Consider the following 16,648-nt stretch of genomic DNA (forward strand, 5'->3'; position numbering starts at 1 on the left):
AGCCTGAGATTCATTCAGAGTTGAATAGAGTTCCCAACAGCGATTTCAGTATAGATTTGAAAAGCAATAACTTGTAATATACTTGCTATAGGATATTCAGGTTAGTACACACACGTGCATAAAGGCACTAAGAGTTATACATAAGCAAGTGAAAGAGGTATACCTGTTAAAAATTCCCCCTGAGTTCCATGAAAATATTCATGTCGAATGCTTCAGTATCTTTCTCAACTTGCGAAGGGTCGAGCCTCAAGGAGTGGAGAGCATCAGCCCAGGTCTTGTTGGCTTTCAGCGACAGACCTCCGATCTTCGCAAACAGAAAAGTTTGTGAGCTCTGAGAGGCATCCCACTCAGAGAGAGATGCTGGTCACAGCCTGCTGCCGTTCAGGAGAGCTCAAGGAGTCTTACTTAGTACCACTGCTTATAGGTACGGGACGTGATTAGCTTTAGTCATCAAAAAATTACTGGGATTCCAGCTGCACTGGTACCATTTCACGTGAGTTACGATTCAGGTAAGGAAGGCTCCAAGGCTGTCAGGGAATGACTTAAGATTCACATACGGGATGCTCCAGAGTTGTCAGGGGAGGACTGGCATGTCTCAAGGTTGTTATGAGAGAACTAGTTATCTCTACTTCCGGTTTCTGTTTTTGCTGGGCAGCAGGAGTCCTTGAGACAGTCAGCATAACTCCCTGTCTTAGCTGTGTGAGAGTTCCTGGTACGGTCAAGGAATGCTTAACTGCCCCATTCATTACACTTACGCTAAGACCTAGCGAGGATTCCTGAGCTTGTAGTTCAGCCCAGACAGGGGGAAGAAATGCACCACCACAAGCAGGCAAGAAGTGGGGGGAAGAGTGTCACCAAGAGGGTCTTCCAGCTCAGACTGCCCACAGCCTTCCTGGGAGGCCTTGCAGCGTTTAAGACATGGCATGACCCAGTCCAGCTCAGCCGGACCTGCCCTGGGGTGACTGGGAGGCACCTCCACCCCAGCAGTGCTGGGCAGAATAGTCACCGCTTAAGGCACGGAGAGGAGGGGTTAGGGTTTCTCTGACTCCCTGGCATGCTGCATGGTGGCGGGGGCAGCCCTCGGCTGTCAGGGAGCAGCCAGGGCAGGCCTGCGCCAGGAGGGAGGACAAGCCAGGGGCTGTGGGGGAGCACAGCACAGCACAGCACAGCACTGGCAGGGCAAGGCCTTCACCGCTGGTCTGAAAGGCAAGGCGCCAACTGCTAGACAACTTGCTTAGAAGAACGAACACTGCCTAGGACTAAGGGCTTTTACCTCAGGGTCAACGTGACCTGAAGACCCAACCTAAACTGGCTCTCACTGCCTGAGAACACCCCATGCAGATGATAAACCAATGGGAGATTTGTCTTTCAAAAAAACCCCAGGTATACGGCCACGGCCAGAACAGCAATCAACCTGAATCTAGCATAAAGCCCCTCCACCTGCACGGGACATTGGTTTAGAACAATGACGATTAACACCCCACTGAGCATCTGTCCACACCACCTGCCCGGGAGAAGCACATACTGATTTGGGGAGCAATAGTAACTGATTAGCCCACCCCTTAACACGAGTAATTTGATTGGTGGACACAACTGTATTGTGAACATATACCAACCCTGCTTTCCTCTGTCTCGGGGTCCTCCGTGCATTAGGCTGGGGCACCACTATGTGCACAGCCAAAATAGAGGGATTAATTCCCTTGGTAATTCTATGCTTGGTAATGCTAAGCGTCCTTGTCTCCCTCCTCGGCCGGCAAAGAACGGACGTTGACGCCGGGCACAGCCCCACAGCCCCCTGGGAGCTGGATTTCTGGGCAGGGTGGCAGCCCTCCTGAGCTCGCTTCGCTGGAGAGCAGCTCCCCTCTGCCCTGCAAAGCAACAAGGCTGCCCCCTCGCTCCGGGTTTCCTTCAGTGCCTGCAGAGCCAGCTTGGCTGGTCAAGAAGAAAGTCCCCATCCCGGGTTATGGGCAGGAGATGTGGGGAGAAGGGCAAGGCAAGGCCCTTGAGCTACCCACCCCAGGCCCAAAGGAGGAGAACTTCCCAGAGAGCCAATCTTCTGGCCCGGGCGAGGGCCCAGGATAGAGGAAGGGAAGGAGGCACGAGGGCTGGCAGTGCCAGGGAGCATCGGGCAGGGCGGTGGGAGGTGCCGGCAGAGGTGCTGGGGGGAGCAGAGTGGCGCAGCGGAAGCGTGCTGGGCCCATAACCCAGAGGTCGATGGATCGAAACCATCCTCTGCTAATTGTCTCTTTTTTCCCCTCCTCCTGACAGCTGCTGCCTCTCCCAGCAGCTTTTAACCTGCACTGCTCTAGCTCTCTGGGCACCCATGGCCGTGGCCCTCCCGTTCCCTCAGCCCCTTCTCTCTGCCACTGCCACCTTCTTTCTCCTTTGCCTTCTTAGGAGCCAGCACTCCCATAGTGCCCCTCGGCAAGCCAGACGGGTGGCTGTGGAGCAGCAGGCAGAGCTCCCCCCACAAGGAAGTGGGTGTCCTGGGGACACAGGCATTTCTCCCTTCCCATCCGGCAGCTCAGTCCCAACTTCCCAGCCGCAAGCAGGGACCTCCACGAATCTGCAGGTGGGGAGGAGCGACAAGGCTGGTGCTACTTTGGGAAACACCAATGCAATCGGCTTGACCATCTAGGGGTTTTCTCCATCCTAGTCTGTTTGCTGCCGTGCTCACTCGCAGCTCCAGCCAGGAGCAGGGCTGAGTAGGTATTCCCAGTGGGCACTGTATTGGCCATCCGTGGCTAGGTGTTGGTAGTGGTGGGGAGAGGGGCTGCTGCAGGGTGGCCTCTGTGGGGAAGAGCTGAGGGGCTGCCCTGCACCACACACACAGCTGGTTCCAGGGGCCTCCACAACACTGAGCCATCTGCAAAGCTTGGGGCACCCAGGGCACCCATGCTGGCTGGAGCAGGTGGCTATTCCTGAAGGAACTGCAACCTGCGGAGAAGACACGCCAGCGAAGACTTTTCCTGACGGGCCTGAAGCCTGTGAAAGAGCCCACACTGAAAGAGATTTTTCCTGTTCAGAAGCGCAGCATGTGGAGAACCCATGCTGGAGTAGTCTGCAGTGAAGGAGTGCAGCTGAGCCTGGAAAAACTGGGAGGCACGGCGGTGTTTTCTTTGTCTTTTTTTGCTCACTACAAGACAAAACACACACATAGCCCGAGCCTTTCCCTCTCTTCTGGCTGCTCAGGACTGGAATTCAGTGCTGGACACCCACCCCCTCACTCCCACATGCACATCAGCAGGTGCTCTGAACCCTAGACTGTACCACAGGTCTGTGCAGAATCCATGCCTGGAGCCCAGGCCTGGTTTGTCCAGCGTCCTGCTCCAGCCCTGGGCAGTCCCTGATGCCAATCCACTCTCCTCACTGGCTAGCGCAGCTTGAGATTTCCTAGCAAATACCACACACACACACACACACACACACACACACACAGACACCCCCCGCCCTTCCCCCCCCGAAAACCAGAAAAGCACAGTCTGACAGAAATGAGCTAGGAGTAGAATGCAATGAAAACAAGACCAATAGCATTCTTGTTCTTCACGTGTCTGGAAAGGGTTTCCAGGATGAGTTGCTCCTTCCCCTTCCCAGGGATCGAGGTGAGGCGGACCAGCCTGCTGTTGCCCCCATTCTCCTTTGTGCCTTTTGGGAAGATAGGAGTGACAATGACTTTCTTCCAGCACTCAGGAACCTCTCCCAGTTGTCACGACCTTTCAAAGATAATTGAGAGTGGCCTCTTCTATAGGTCTTTCTTGCCTGAGTGCTTCACGAGCTGGCAGCAGGAAGATAGCATGGGTGTCTGCAGGTGAGCTCCCTGCTACCTGAGCACCTGACTGGCCAGAAGCCAGAAGATTGCTTGCATGTTGACTGTGAGGTCGCCTCTGGCTCTGCAGGCAATGGGCCAGCCACAGGAACATCGCTTGTGCTAAGTGCTCGTCTTCATTCCATAGTGGATACCACTGCACGGTATATCTTTTTCTATCCAAACACTTCTTGGTCCAAAGGAAGCGGACAGTCCCTGAGAAGGAGATCTGAGTACATGCGGGCATGACAGTGTCAAAAATGGCTGTCCGGCAATCACAAAGCAATGGGAGAACCCACGGGGAATGACGCTGTCAGAAGTTGCCTCTTCCCTTTGTTTAGCGAGTGGGGGCTTCCTTGCCTGACGTCCTTCTGGGTACACAGGTAGGGTTGGCTGGTCCTGACAGCCATTCACAGGTCTGCCTGAGAGCAGGTGGGTATGACGGGGTCCAGAAATGGCTGCCAGCCAATCACAGAGCAGTATGAAAACATGGTGGTTGTGGTGCTTAATAAGAAAATGGCAGCTGAAAGAAAATGGTGCCCCCCCGTGTATGTAGGGGAAGGTACGTCCTGGGCACGTGTACTTCATCATTCATCAGTGCCGGCATGGGCATTCACCAAAGCAATCATCCATCCCCAAAACCAGTGGCAGCACAAGGCAGATTTTAGCCCAGGAACAGGTAATGCGCGGAGTCCTGCAAAACAAATTGCTTACGGGCACGCAGCATGGAATGTGGCAGATGCTCAGATCCGGCCAAGCTACATAGACCAAGAAACTTGTGCTAGAAATGATCCACCTGGCCTATTTGCACATTATATAGACAGAGAATTGTTACCCTAGCATTGCCTGCTTTTTACTTGCTGATTGCTGAGCTACTACTACACACGTCTACAAGCTACGGACATATCCAGTGCCTAGGAAGAAACCCAGGCTGGTTGCTGTGCCTTTTTAATTCAACCAAAGGGTACCTCATGCAGCCACACGTTAGCCCAGGACAGCGTGATTGTGACTCCGACTGGGGCAGACTCCGACCGCGCTACCTCAGCGTTATGCCCTCTGGTATTCCCCATGGGCACTGTCTTGGCTACACATGGCAAGGTTTTGGCAGTGGAGGGGTCAGGGGGTGCTGCAGAATGGCCTCTGTGGGAAGAGATAAGGGGCTGCCCTGTGTCAGACACAGTCAGTTCCAGCTCCGCAGTGGACCCACCACACAAGACAGCTGAGCCGTCGTCAACATTGGTGGCCCCTCTGTGAAAACATATTCCAGAAAGGGCAGAAAACGCCGGGCAGAGAGAGGTGGGAAGAAAAAAAGAGTGGGTAAGAGCAGAGACACGTCCTCCTTGGGAGAGTAGAGGAGTCTGGTGTGAAGCACTGGAGTTGTCCCACAGGGGAGAGGAAAGGCGGTGTTTTATGTTTGTCTTTCTGTTTCTCACTACTTGCATCTGTTTTGAGTGGCAAAGAATTAATTTTGCCCAAGTCAAGCCTGATTTTCCCACAAGAGTTTTTGCTAAGCCATGTCCGTGTGTTTATCTTGAGCCATGAGATTTCTCATTGTGTTTTCAGTGCTCTGCATCGCCCTGCGGGTGGGGAAAGTAGTGAGCAGCTGGGTGGGCGTTTGTCTGTGCTTAAACCACCCCAGGTATGTACACGCAAACGCACGTGCACCTGCATAGTACGTGCGCAGCTGGCCCACGTACGAACACAGATGGGGAGCGTCACCGTTACCAGCACCCAGCTGGCGTTTCCGTAGCCAAGAGCTCACACGCAGAGAAGCACACCCGGGTGCCAGCAGCTTGAGGTCGTGTGTATGTGTGCAGGGGGCTGGAAGGAGGAGGCGGGATGGTCTCTGAAGCGGAGGAGCAGGCAAGAGGGCAGTTTGTGACCTGGCAGAGCAGGAGGCAGGCAAGACCGGGACGGGGAGGAGCAGGAGGCAGGCAAGACCGGGACGGGGAGGAGCAGGAGGGAGGCCAGGCTCCGGGCTGGAGGAGCGGGAGGCAGGAGTGGCCCAGGAGCGTTGGTGGTATAGTGGTGAGCATAGCTGCCTTCCAAGCAGTTGACCCGGGTGCGATTCCTGGCCAACGCAGGCAAGCTTTTCTTCTGCCTAGCTCCATAGTGCCTTCCCCATTTAGCAACAGCAGGCTGCAGGGGCTGCTTTGTACCATTCAGAGATTCTCAGGCAGCGTTGAAGCGCTGCAGCAGGTGCCTGGAGAACTTTGGGATTCTCCATGCCTGGGTGTCACACTCGGGTTTCAGTGGGGCTCACGCACTGAGCCGCCTGCTCTAGCTTTGGGGCTAGCCCTGCTTTGAGCAGGCATTTGGACTAGTGACCGCCTGAGATGCCTTGCAGTCTAGCTCCTTCCATGAAGCAACAAGTCCCAGAGAGATCTGTGCCCTCCTTCCTCTGCACCATGCGCAATAAGTGAGCCTCTTCCCACAGGAATGGGAGCTCAGTCGTTGCTCTGCACTTGGCGCATCCTCTGTGCTTTCAGCATGACTCTCCAGTCCCTTTCCCACACGCTGGCTCCTTGAGATCGGCACAGCACTCACCCAGAGGTTGGTGTGGCAGAGCCCTCCTTGCCCAGGCTTCCCACCTCCGAGGAGGGAAGACGGAAGCACCCTTGTTGCCCCAGGAACAGTCCACGAGGCAGGATTGTGGGCCAAATGCTTAGCTCGCCATCTCCTCAGGCTCTGGAGGAATGGAGGAAGTCATGGGAAAGGTAGGTGTGTGCCCGGAGCCCCTTGACATGATGTTGGCATGTAGAGAGACGTAATTTGTGATGGTTCCTTTGGTTGCTCCCGTGAAGGAGTGCCTTGGCCTTTGCAAGGAGCTGCCCCTGTGCTGGCTACTGTGCAGTCCTGAAGTGCGTGTAGGTGCTGCAGTCGCCTGTCAGCCGCCCTTGGTGGGAGCAGGGCAAGGGTGCTCCCAGGATACAGCTCCCCCTGCAGCAGTGCCAGGAGGAGGCTGGCTGAGGTGGGCTGGCTCTGGCACCTGCAGGGGGGCAGAGTGGCAGAGGCAACGCTCACCGAAGCAGGGGGTCAGGATGGCCGAGTGGTCTAAGGCGCTGCATTCAGGTTGCAGTCTCCCTGGGAGGCGTGGGTTCGAGTCCCACTCCTGACAGGCTTGTCTTTCTCTTGGTTTCCTTCCCTCTCCCCCCCTGAGGGGATGGTCTTGCTCCTCTAGGCATTCTGGAGGTTATGTCTTGCTGCATATCCCAACCGCCACCGCTGCCACTGGCTTAGCAGAGGTAATGCTGCTACAGAGTCCCGATGCAATTCCTTTTTCCACTCTCCCCTACAAAACGCGCATTCTGCTGCTTATCAGGAACTGTCTCTGCCTCATTGGCTGGTTCTTGGGGCCAGCTCCTGCTTCTTAGCAGGAACTGTCTCTGCCTCAGCTAATTTCAACAATGTAAGCGTCAAACATCGTCTTTCATCCCCTATCTCTACTATATCTACTGAGATTCTTTTGACTCCCCTTCTCTCACCAGTAGCAGGTGGGTAGGCCTAGAACAGAATCATGGAAGGAGGAGAGCCCCTGGGGAATTCCACTTTTCCATCGTCTTTCATCCCCTATCTCTACTATATCTACTGAGATTCTTTTGACTCCCCTTCTCTCACCAGTAGCAGGTGGGTAGGCCTAGAACAGAATCATGGAAGGAGGAGAGCCCCTGGGGAATTCCACTTTTCCACTCTCCCCTACAAAAGTCACATTCTGCATGCCTCTCCTCTCCCCTGAAATGTGGGGCTTTGGACATTCTTCAAACATTCACCCACAAAACCCTCTCTCCCTGCTTCCGCTTTCCCCTCCAACAACCCTTCTGGCTGGAGGGCATTTCAGGGAGTCAGAGAGTGCATCCTCCTGCTTCAGGCAGGCTCCCACCAGCTGATCAGTGCTTTGTCCTTTCAGGTCATAAAATACCTTGAGGACAGACGTTTCACAGCCTCTCTGGACCCCTGTTCCCATGCTTAGGCACCCTCTGGGTGATCATTTGTGTTTGTGTAGCCAGTCACAAACTGCCTGCTCAGTTTCTGACCATGGCTCTCATCCTCCAGCCATCGCAGTAGCCTCCTGGTAGGCACCAGGAGGCTCCTATTAGATCCCCGCTAAGCATTTTTCTTCTCCCAGCTGAGCAAGCCTTGGGTCCGCAGCCTTTCCTTACAAGGCCCCCCCAGCCCCTGACTATCCTAGGGATCCTCCGCTGAACTCGCTCCAGTTTATCATCACCTTTCCTTGGTTCCCCAGAAAGTGCTTCTTCCCCCGTTTTGGAGATGGGGCAACTTTTCCCTCTCCTTAGTCATCAGGGAGCTCCTCTGCCCTCTGCTCCCAAAGCTGGAGAGCCCCTGCGATGCGTCCTTCCCTCTTTCAGGCCCAGTGGCACATTCTGTAGGTGCCAATCCAGCACGTGGCATTGACCAGCAGGATTTCAACCCAGAAAGTTTCCCCGAACTGGCAGTTCCTCACCAGCAAACATGGACAGCACCAATGGGAAGAGGAGCAGGTGGGAGTAAAGGCCCACCAGTAAGAGACCAGTAAGGGGCATGGCAGACTCTCTCCAACACTGCTGACGGGACAGAGGCATCCTCACGCAATCCCACCACAGGTTGCACGAGCACTGGTGGCATTTTTCAGAAGGACCGCAGTCAGGAAGTATGAGCCACAGAAGAGGTCCTCCTGTGCACACAGGAAGAGGAAGAGGAAGGGGGGACATGCACAAGGTGGTATCAGAGCATGCCGGAGCGTGTCGGGATTGAGGGAGATGCTGAAGGAGCTGGGATTGTTCAGCCTGGAGAAGAGACGGTGAGGGGGCTTCTGCTGTGTGAAGGTGGCTCTCTGGCTTGCCAAGGCCTGCCCTCGGCCAGAAAGACCTGGGGAGTGCAGGACCCAGGAGTGGCGTGGCCTCCTGCGTGAGCCAGCCTGGCCTGAGCTGCAGCTCCCAGGGGCTGGGGAGCTCTGGGAGATCTCTGGCTGCCCATGGAAGCCTGTAAGGGGGGCACAAAGTGTCCTCCCCGCGGTGTCCCGCAGGGAGGAGCAGCATCGGAGGCTACAGTGGACGGAACATTTGCCGTGACCTTGGGGAAGCAAACAGTCTGGGGACCACGGCAGCCCCAGCAGGCAGTGCTGCCAGGAAGGAAACCAAGGACAAAATGCCCCGAGCAGGGAAGCTGCCTTGTGGGCACTGGCCCACACAACCCACTGGCCCAGAATCCTTTCTCCCCGAGTGCTGGGTGAGACTAGCAGAGCCCCAGGAAGACCCTCCATTGCTTGCAGAAACGCTGTCTCAGCCCCAGAAGGGACATCCCTCCTCCTGCAGCGGCACAGCATCTGCATGGGAAAGGGCTGTCCCTTTCCCCGTGCTCCAGCCCCTGGAGTGGGGGGTCCCTCCACCTCTTTGCAAGACCTTCAGAGATTGGGCCCTGCTCTTGCTGCTCCCCGGCACTCCTCCCACCCGCTCGGTCCTGCAGATCCCAGGGATGGATGAGGAAACCCCTCAGCAATGCTGCTTCTCCGGGACATGCTTTCAGATTTGTGACTCTCTGGAAATTTAACCCTTCTCCCGTGACTAGGTTTTCTCACGCCCTCTCTGAATGTAACCTGCCATTTGATATCTTAGGCTTGGGCACGGCAGCCTGGTCTGTCCTGCGGGTTCAGAAGTACCTGCTGCCAGCCCAGTGCTTTGGGCAGTCCAAAGGCACCAGGCAGTTGTGTCCTCAGTGTCCCGGGCTAAGTCTGAGATCCAGCAGATTGTCCCCGCCTCTGTTTCCTCCTGTCTGACTGCTGGGAGGAAGGGCCCTGTTCTCAACACACAGACTCAAACTTTGGCACAAGGAGGATAGCACCAGTGCAGCTTCTCCCCACTGTGTGCACGGACCCTTGGCCATGTGGACCCAGGGCATGTGGGAGAGCTGCCTTGAGCTAATAGTAGAATTCAGCTAAGCCTGGACCAGTCTGGAGCAGCCTCAGGAGAGAAAACCTCATTCTCACTGAGGGAAGGGCCGCTTTGGGGCAGAAGGGGACAGCGTGTCCTGGAAAAGAGGACCAGGTCTGAAGTCAGCCAGGACTGTCCCAGTAGAGGAAGGCAGTCCAGCTTGTGCAACCCATAACAACTTGCCTTGGGTCCTCCTGCCAGCTCTTCCCTGTTGAACCTCATCCCCTGCCCTCTCTCTTGGTCGCCCCCTTCGGCAAGTTCAGGCGCTTGGCTAGGACCGCAACCAAGAGTAAGGATACGTGGTTAACGGCTGCTTAGTATGAGGTACAAGGTGAGAACAGGAGAGGCAATAACTTACACAGGCAGACTGGGAGGCTGTCCAACATGGGGGTGAAGGAGGCAGCAGCAGAGACCGCCAAGTGCAAGCATCGAGCCACAGATCACTGAGCCATGAATGTAGTCTGCAAGGTGCAACGTTGAAGAGGTTAAGCTGGAAAATTCATAAACATGTCTAACGAGGAAAAAGCAAGATTCTCCCAGGTTACCAGCCTGGGTCTTGTAAGAGAGGGCATGCCAGGCTCGCACAAAGTGCTCTGCCACTCCCTGGAAAGATCCTGTGAGCAGAGAGTTGCCCGGTAGCCCTGAAGGAAGGCTGCACTTGGTGATGCCCAGGGAGATGGAGAGACTGCCAGGCTCAGCCAGGAGCACGTGGCTTGGCAAGGGTAGCCACAGGGGAAAGACCACATCTGTCCAGGAGGTCCCATGGTGTAATGGTGAGCACTCTGGACTCTGAATCCAGCCATCTCAGTTCAAATCTCAGTGGGACCTTGAGCTTTTGGCTCCCTCAGGGCTTTCCTCAGCATGATTAGACATTTAGCTCCCTACAACTAACTGAAGGGGGGTTGTAGTGAGGTGGGTGCTGCTCTCTTCTGTCAGGTGGCTGGAGATAGGACGAGAGGAAATGGCCTCAAGTTGTGGCAAGGGAGATTTAGGTTAGATATTAGGGAAAATTTCATTACTAAGAGGGTTGTCACACATTGGAATAGGCTGCCCAGAGAAGTGGTTGAGTCACCATCCCTGGAGGTATTCAAAAAACGTGTAGACGGGGTACTCCATAACAGGGTTTAGTGGGCACAGATGAAGGTTGAACTCGATGATCTTGAAGGTCTCTTCCCACATAAATGATTCTATGATTCTATGATTAGCAGCCTTGCCTTGCTGTCGGGTCAACGGTTTAATGCACTCTCATCTTCCGTCCTTTCCTGTGCTCCCAGCCCTGGGACTGACACCAGTGCCCCTTCTGCTGCCCTGTGCCCACCAAACCTCTGCAGCTGTCCTGAGCGCTGGACCCTGCCCCCTCTCTGCTCCCTTGGTCTTGATGGCTGCTCCTGGATGAGGGCATCCAGCACTGGCTCAGAGAATCACACAACACCTCAGGTGGAGAGCATGCACTCCACGCAAGGCTCAAAGCAGCCTCAAGTGGAGGAGGCTATTCAGGGCCTTGTCTGCTTGGATGTGGGACACCTCCAAAGGTGGAGACGCTACAACACTCCCTGGGCAACCGTTTCCCATCTTTGATTACCACTGTGTGTGGCAGTACTTGTATTCCCACCTCTGTCCATTGCTTCTGGTGCCATCCATTTCTCTGAGGCTTTTCTGTCTTTCTCTTGCCTGCTTGTTTATTTTCGGTGCTCTGGTATCAGTTCAGGGAGCTCCACCCACAACTGGCAGTGCCCCGTGCATGGGGACAGACTCACGGTCATGGGAGAGAGCAGGTTCTCCCTCTTCCTTTCTCCTGGGGTCAGCTGGGATAGAGTTTACTTTCACAAGGAGCTGGAGGGGACCCAGCCAGGACAGCTGACCCGAACTAGCCAAGCTCGATACTGTATGATGTCATGCTCAGTATTTAACTGGGGGAGCTGGCGGTGGGGGCGGGAGGGAGAAGGGATCACAGCTCAGAAATGGGCTGAGCATCAGGTTCTGTGTGGTGAGCAATTGCATTGTGCGTCACATGCTTATATATTCTTTGGACAGCAAGCAGCCGTGTGGTGCTTAGTTGCCAGCTGGGCTTAACCCACGACATCCCTGCAGCTATGTTGGCAAACTGAGGGGGAGGAGAACAAACCACCACGAGACTCCAGCAGTGCTGCACAAAGTCTTTAATGAGAAGGAGGAAATGCAGTGGCTCGGAACAGAGACCGAGAAGCACGTCTGCAGGGTTCCGGGAGGCACAGAGAATGGCCCGTTTCCCAAGGACAAGCTCCAGGCAAAGCGCTTGCCTTTCCCCATTCCGATCTACCCGGTGGCAATGCCAGCCCACCAAGAGCAGGCCCTAACTCCGGCACACTCCCTCCGTCAGCAGGAGGTTCAGCAAAGCAGAAGAGAACGAGCCCTCTCCTGAGGAGCTCAGAGCAAAGCAGAGCCAGAGGAGACACGGCGAGGCCTGCAGTGCGGCGAGGAGCAGCAGGCACAGGTCCCTTCTGCCAGGTGGGATGAGGACACTCAGCCCACCTGCAAGCCGTGGCTACGCTCCTGCTGCTGCAGGATCCCCGTCTTCCTTGGTGCTCCAAAGGGGATGATCTGCTGGCTTCAGCAGTTCAGACCGCAGCGGGTGGGAGGCAGACACAGCCCTGACCCCCCCAGACCAAGGGAGCCCCCAGAAGAGATGGGAACCCCCCCGGCGCTGAGGGAGCTCCCAACAGCAGCTGACAGCGAGGATCCCACGGCTGTGCTCTGAGGGAAAGAGGTGAGGATGGGGCCCGGCAGGGTCACCACCACCGGGGAGGCCTGGATGGCCACCGTCGAGTCAGCGCAGCGGGCGACACAGGGCTCACTGCAGCTGCTTGCAAGTGGGGTTGGGCCGGAGGCGCCGCAGGGCGTTGGGAGACAGGGTCTGAAGCAAGACATCTCTCGGCGAGGGAGGCAAAGCTGAAACGCAGAGCAGGCAGGGAGCACGAACATCAGTATCAGTCTGTCTGTCTTTTCCTCAGCTCCCTCCGTGGAGACGCTTTGTTTTCAAAACACCCAGTACGCCTACAGTTCCCACAGCCATCATCGCGCCCTCCGAGTTGCACGGCACAGGAAGGCTGACCCACTTTTGGAACAGGCCCCAGCGCAGTGGCTCTAAAGCGCCCGTGGAAAGACCGATCATACCCCATCTCCATCGTTGCTTTGAAGATGGCACTGGATGCACTTGGCCATGTGGTTAGAGACCATCAGCTAAAGGTGCAATGCTGGTGGGCAGGCCTCCCTGCAGCTGAGCCCCACGGATCCCCTTCGGCTTGAAAGAACCCTCCGCTTCCCACCTCTCCCCAGCCACCTCCACCAGAAGGCAAAGAGATTGCAGCCCTTCGACAGTTGTATGGCAGGGCAAAGCTGAGGCAGCCCAAGCATCAGCCTCAGTAGCCACCAAGACAGCAGTTCAGCTCACAGAGAGAGATGGAGCGGACTCGGGCTTACCTTGCTCCTCGAGGAAAGGGAGGCAAGAGAGGAGGATGCAGAGCCTGGAGCAGCGCAGGCTTTTATGCTGTGTCCCAGAGCCCTGGCGGGGGGGGCCACAAACATTCCTTGCTCATGAAGCATCTCAACACCTAGTAGACACACAGGAGACTGTGAGTAAGTTTAAGCAGAACGTCAAGACTGCACAATCCCATATGGGAGAAGAGCCCCATCTCACCAGGGATGTGGCAAAGCTCAACGTCAAAGGAAGTCCTTTGTGGGCTGGAAGGAAGACCCCTGTGGGCCGGAGCGACAGCCAGGAGGACCTAGCTTACGCTCATCAGGCTCTACCACAGCATGGTTTTGTGATCAAAGAGATGCCCGCGTCCTTCTCTGAAAGAGACCCACGCCCAAATTGACCTGTTTTGCTCAGCAAGGTCATCCCAGACGCCAGAGGCCTGGATGGCCTGCTTTTGAGGAGAGGCTGAGGGCAGGGAGCCAAAAGCTCACAGCCCTCTTTCCTGGGTGAGGGATGGGGTGGCCCATTCCATGCATTTCAAACTACAAAGGGACATCGGATCAGTCTCCCAGAGCACCTGGGAGTCATCGTGATGTGGAAGAGTTGGGAAAAACCCTGAACTCCAGGCAAACATGAGTCACCCTGCTGTGGACTTCAGTGGACACGTTGCCCCAGCCTGAGGCGTACCAGGGATACCAGAGCTTATAGTCCCAAAGTGCCGCTTTCGTCAAGGGCTTTTCCACACATTTTAGCACCATTCCTGAATCAACTGGTGCTTCTATGCAACCTCCTGCATTTGCTGTCTTCCAAGGCATTGCCTTTTGGTGGTTGCTCAAGGGCTCATGTGACTCCGAGGTGCTCTGGGAGACTGATCCGATGTCCCTCTGAAATTTGAAATGCATGGAACGGGCCACTCCATCCCTGACCCAGGAGAAAGAACCACGATCTTTTGGCTCCCTGCCCTCAGCCTCTGCTCAAAAGCAGGCCATCTAGGCCTCTGGCGTCTGGGATGACCTTGCTGAGCAAAACAGGTTAATTTGGGTGTGGGAAGGACACAGTCACTTAAAATCTCTGCACAGATAGCCTGAGACCACCGAGCCAATAGGTCTTAGCAGGGCTGGAAACAAATTAATTATACTGATGTTAGACGATACGCAGTGGGAGCAAAACATTTCAAGTGAAAGAGGCAAGGGCTTAATCATCAGAGAGGCCTCGGCAAGCTGCAACTACTAGGTGTTGAGATGCTTCATGAGCAAGGAATGTTTGTGGGCCCCCCCCAGGGCTCTGGGACACAGCATAAAAGCCTGCGCTGCTCCAGGCTCTGCATCCTCCTCTCTTGCCTCCCTTTCCTCGAGGAGCAAGGTAAGCCCGAGTCCGCTCCATCTCTCTCTGTGAGCTGAACTGCTGTCTTGGTGGCTACTGAGGCTGATGCTTGGGCTGCCTCAGCTTTGCCCTGCCATACAACTGTCGAAGGGCTGCAATCTCTTTGCCTTCTGGTGGAGGTGGCTGGGGAGAGGTGGGAAGCGGAGGGTTCTTTCAAGCCGAAGGGGATCCGTGGGGCTCAGCTGCAGGGAGGCCTGCCCACCAGCATTGCACCTTTAGCTGATGGTCTCTAACCACATGGCCAAGTGCATCCAGTGCCATCTTCAAAGCAACGATGGAGATGGGGTATGATCGGTCTTTCCACGGGCGCTTTAGAGCCACTGCGCTGGGGCCTGTTCCAAAAGTGGGTCAGCCTTCCTGTGCCGTGCAACTCGGAGGGCGCGATGATGGCTGTGGGAACTGTAGGCGTACTGGGTGTTTTGAAAACAAAGCGTCTCCACAGGGAGCTGAGGAAAAGACAGACAGACTGATACTGATGTTCGTGCTCCCTGCCTGCTCTGCGTTTCAGCTTTGCCTCCCTCGCCGAGAGATGTCTTGCTTCAGACCCTGTCTCCCAACGCCCTGCGGCGCCTCCGGCCCAACCCCACTTGCAAGCAGCTGCAGTGAGCCCTGTGTCGCCCGCTGCGCTGACTCGACGGTGGCCATCCAGGCCTCCCCGGTGGTGGTGACCCTGCCGGGCCCCATCCTCACCTCTTTCCCTCAGAGCACAGCCGTGGGATCCTCGCTGTCAGCTGCTGTTGGGAGCTCCCTCAGCGCCGGGGGGGTTCCCATCTCTTCTGGGGGCTCCCTTGGTCTGGGGGGGTCAGGGCTGTGTCTGCCTCCCACCCGCTGCGGTCTGAACTGCTGAAGCCAGCAGATCATCCCCTTTGGAGCACCAAGGAAGACGGGGATCCTGCAGCAGCAGGAGCGTAGCCACGGCTTGCAGGTGGGCTGAGTGTCCTCATCCCACCTGGCAGAAGGGACCTGTGCCTGCTGCTCCTCGCCGCACTGCAGGCCTCGCCGTGTCTCCTCTGGCTCTGCTTTGCTCTGAGCTCCTCAGGAAAGGGCTCGTTCTCTTCTGCTTTGCTGAACCTCCTGCTGACGGAGGGAGTGTGCCGGAGTTAGGGCCTGCTCTTGGTGGGCTGGCATTGCCACCGGGTAGATCGGAATGGGGAAAGGCAAGCGCTTTGCCTGGAGCTTGTCCTTGGGAAATGGGCCATTCTCTGTGCCTCCCGGAACCCTGCAGACGTGCTTCTCGGTCTCTGTTCCGAGCCACTGCATTTCCTCCTTCTCATTAAAGACTTTGTGCAGCACAGCTGGAGACGCGTGTTCATTTCTCCTCCTCCTCCTCCTCCCTCAGTTAGCTACGCGCTCTGCAAGGTCGAGCAAGTGGCTTCTGTCCTGAGCTTACCACCAGTTGTCATTAGAGCTCCCTGAACTGATACCAGAGCACCAAAAATAAGCAAGCAGGGAAGAAGAAGACTAAAAGCCCCAGAGAAATGGAGCGTGAGTCGGCAACCTGCTCATCACAGCCCTGCAATGTCTCCCAGGGTCAGCCTTGCGTCCCAACCCTGAAAGCATTCAAGAGCTCATCTCATTTCTTCTGCCAGTGTACCCAGCGCTTCTTGCATGTATGCTCACGAAGCAGTGACTTTTCACTGCCTCCCCTGTGTACCCACTGGCAGAGGATAGTAGCAGGCTTATGAACCGGCCTGAGATGATAACATGGAGACATGTGCTCAGCTGAGTTGTGGAGGGTGCCTTCCAAAACAGGCAGGGACAAGTTGCCTCTCTGAGCCTGAATCTCAGCGAGACTCATGGCATTTGGAAGTCAGGTTTATGCCTCCTTTCCTTTTGCTGATGCACCTTGCTACTCACAGGTGTTTTGGAGGCAAGAAGCACCTAAGCTGCTCAGCAGTAAAGCAAGGCCTCCTACGTGCAAGCATGCAGCCAAGCACAAAGCTAGATCCAGTGTCACTGTTTAGTCTTGCAGATTATGCGTTACTCTCCTCAGCGCTGCACCACCAACGCCTCTCAGCGGTCACTGCTGCTCCAGGTGCATGAATTTTGGACCAGGGGCACATCTTCCCCTGACCG

The 16,648-nt window shown here is 55.8% G+C and overlaps 1 long non-coding RNA gene and 3 other non-coding genes across 4 annotated transcripts; all 4 read left to right on the plus strand.

The window, feature by feature from the left end:
- Positions 1–2,166: 2,166 nt before the first annotated feature.
- Positions 2,167–2,238, plus strand: TRNAM-CAU. The gene has a single exon. It is a non-coding gene; the product is annotated as a tRNA-Met (tRNA).
- Positions 2,239–5,816: 3,578 nt separating this feature from the next.
- Positions 5,817–5,888, plus strand: TRNAG-UCC. The gene has a single exon. It is a non-coding gene; the product is annotated as a tRNA-Gly (tRNA).
- A 952-nt stretch (positions 5,889–6,840) lies between these two features.
- On the plus strand, positions 6,841–6,923 carry TRNAL-CAG. Its single transcript has one exon. It is a non-coding gene; the product is annotated as a tRNA-Leu (tRNA).
- A 7,485-nt stretch (positions 6,924–14,408) lies between these two features.
- Positions 14,409–15,864, plus strand: LOC115334263. The gene is made up of 2 exons (XR_003921076.2): positions 14,409–14,551; positions 15,081–15,864. It is a non-coding gene; the product is annotated as an uncharacterized LOC115334263 (long non-coding RNA).
- Positions 15,865–16,648: the final 784 nt, after the last annotated feature.

Source organism: Aquila chrysaetos, chromosome 2 (genome assembly GCF_900496995.4).
Source record: "Aquila chrysaetos chrysaetos chromosome 2, bAquChr1.4, whole genome shotgun sequence".
Lineage (NCBI taxonomy): Eukaryota > Metazoa > Chordata > Aves > Accipitriformes > Accipitridae > Aquila > Aquila chrysaetos.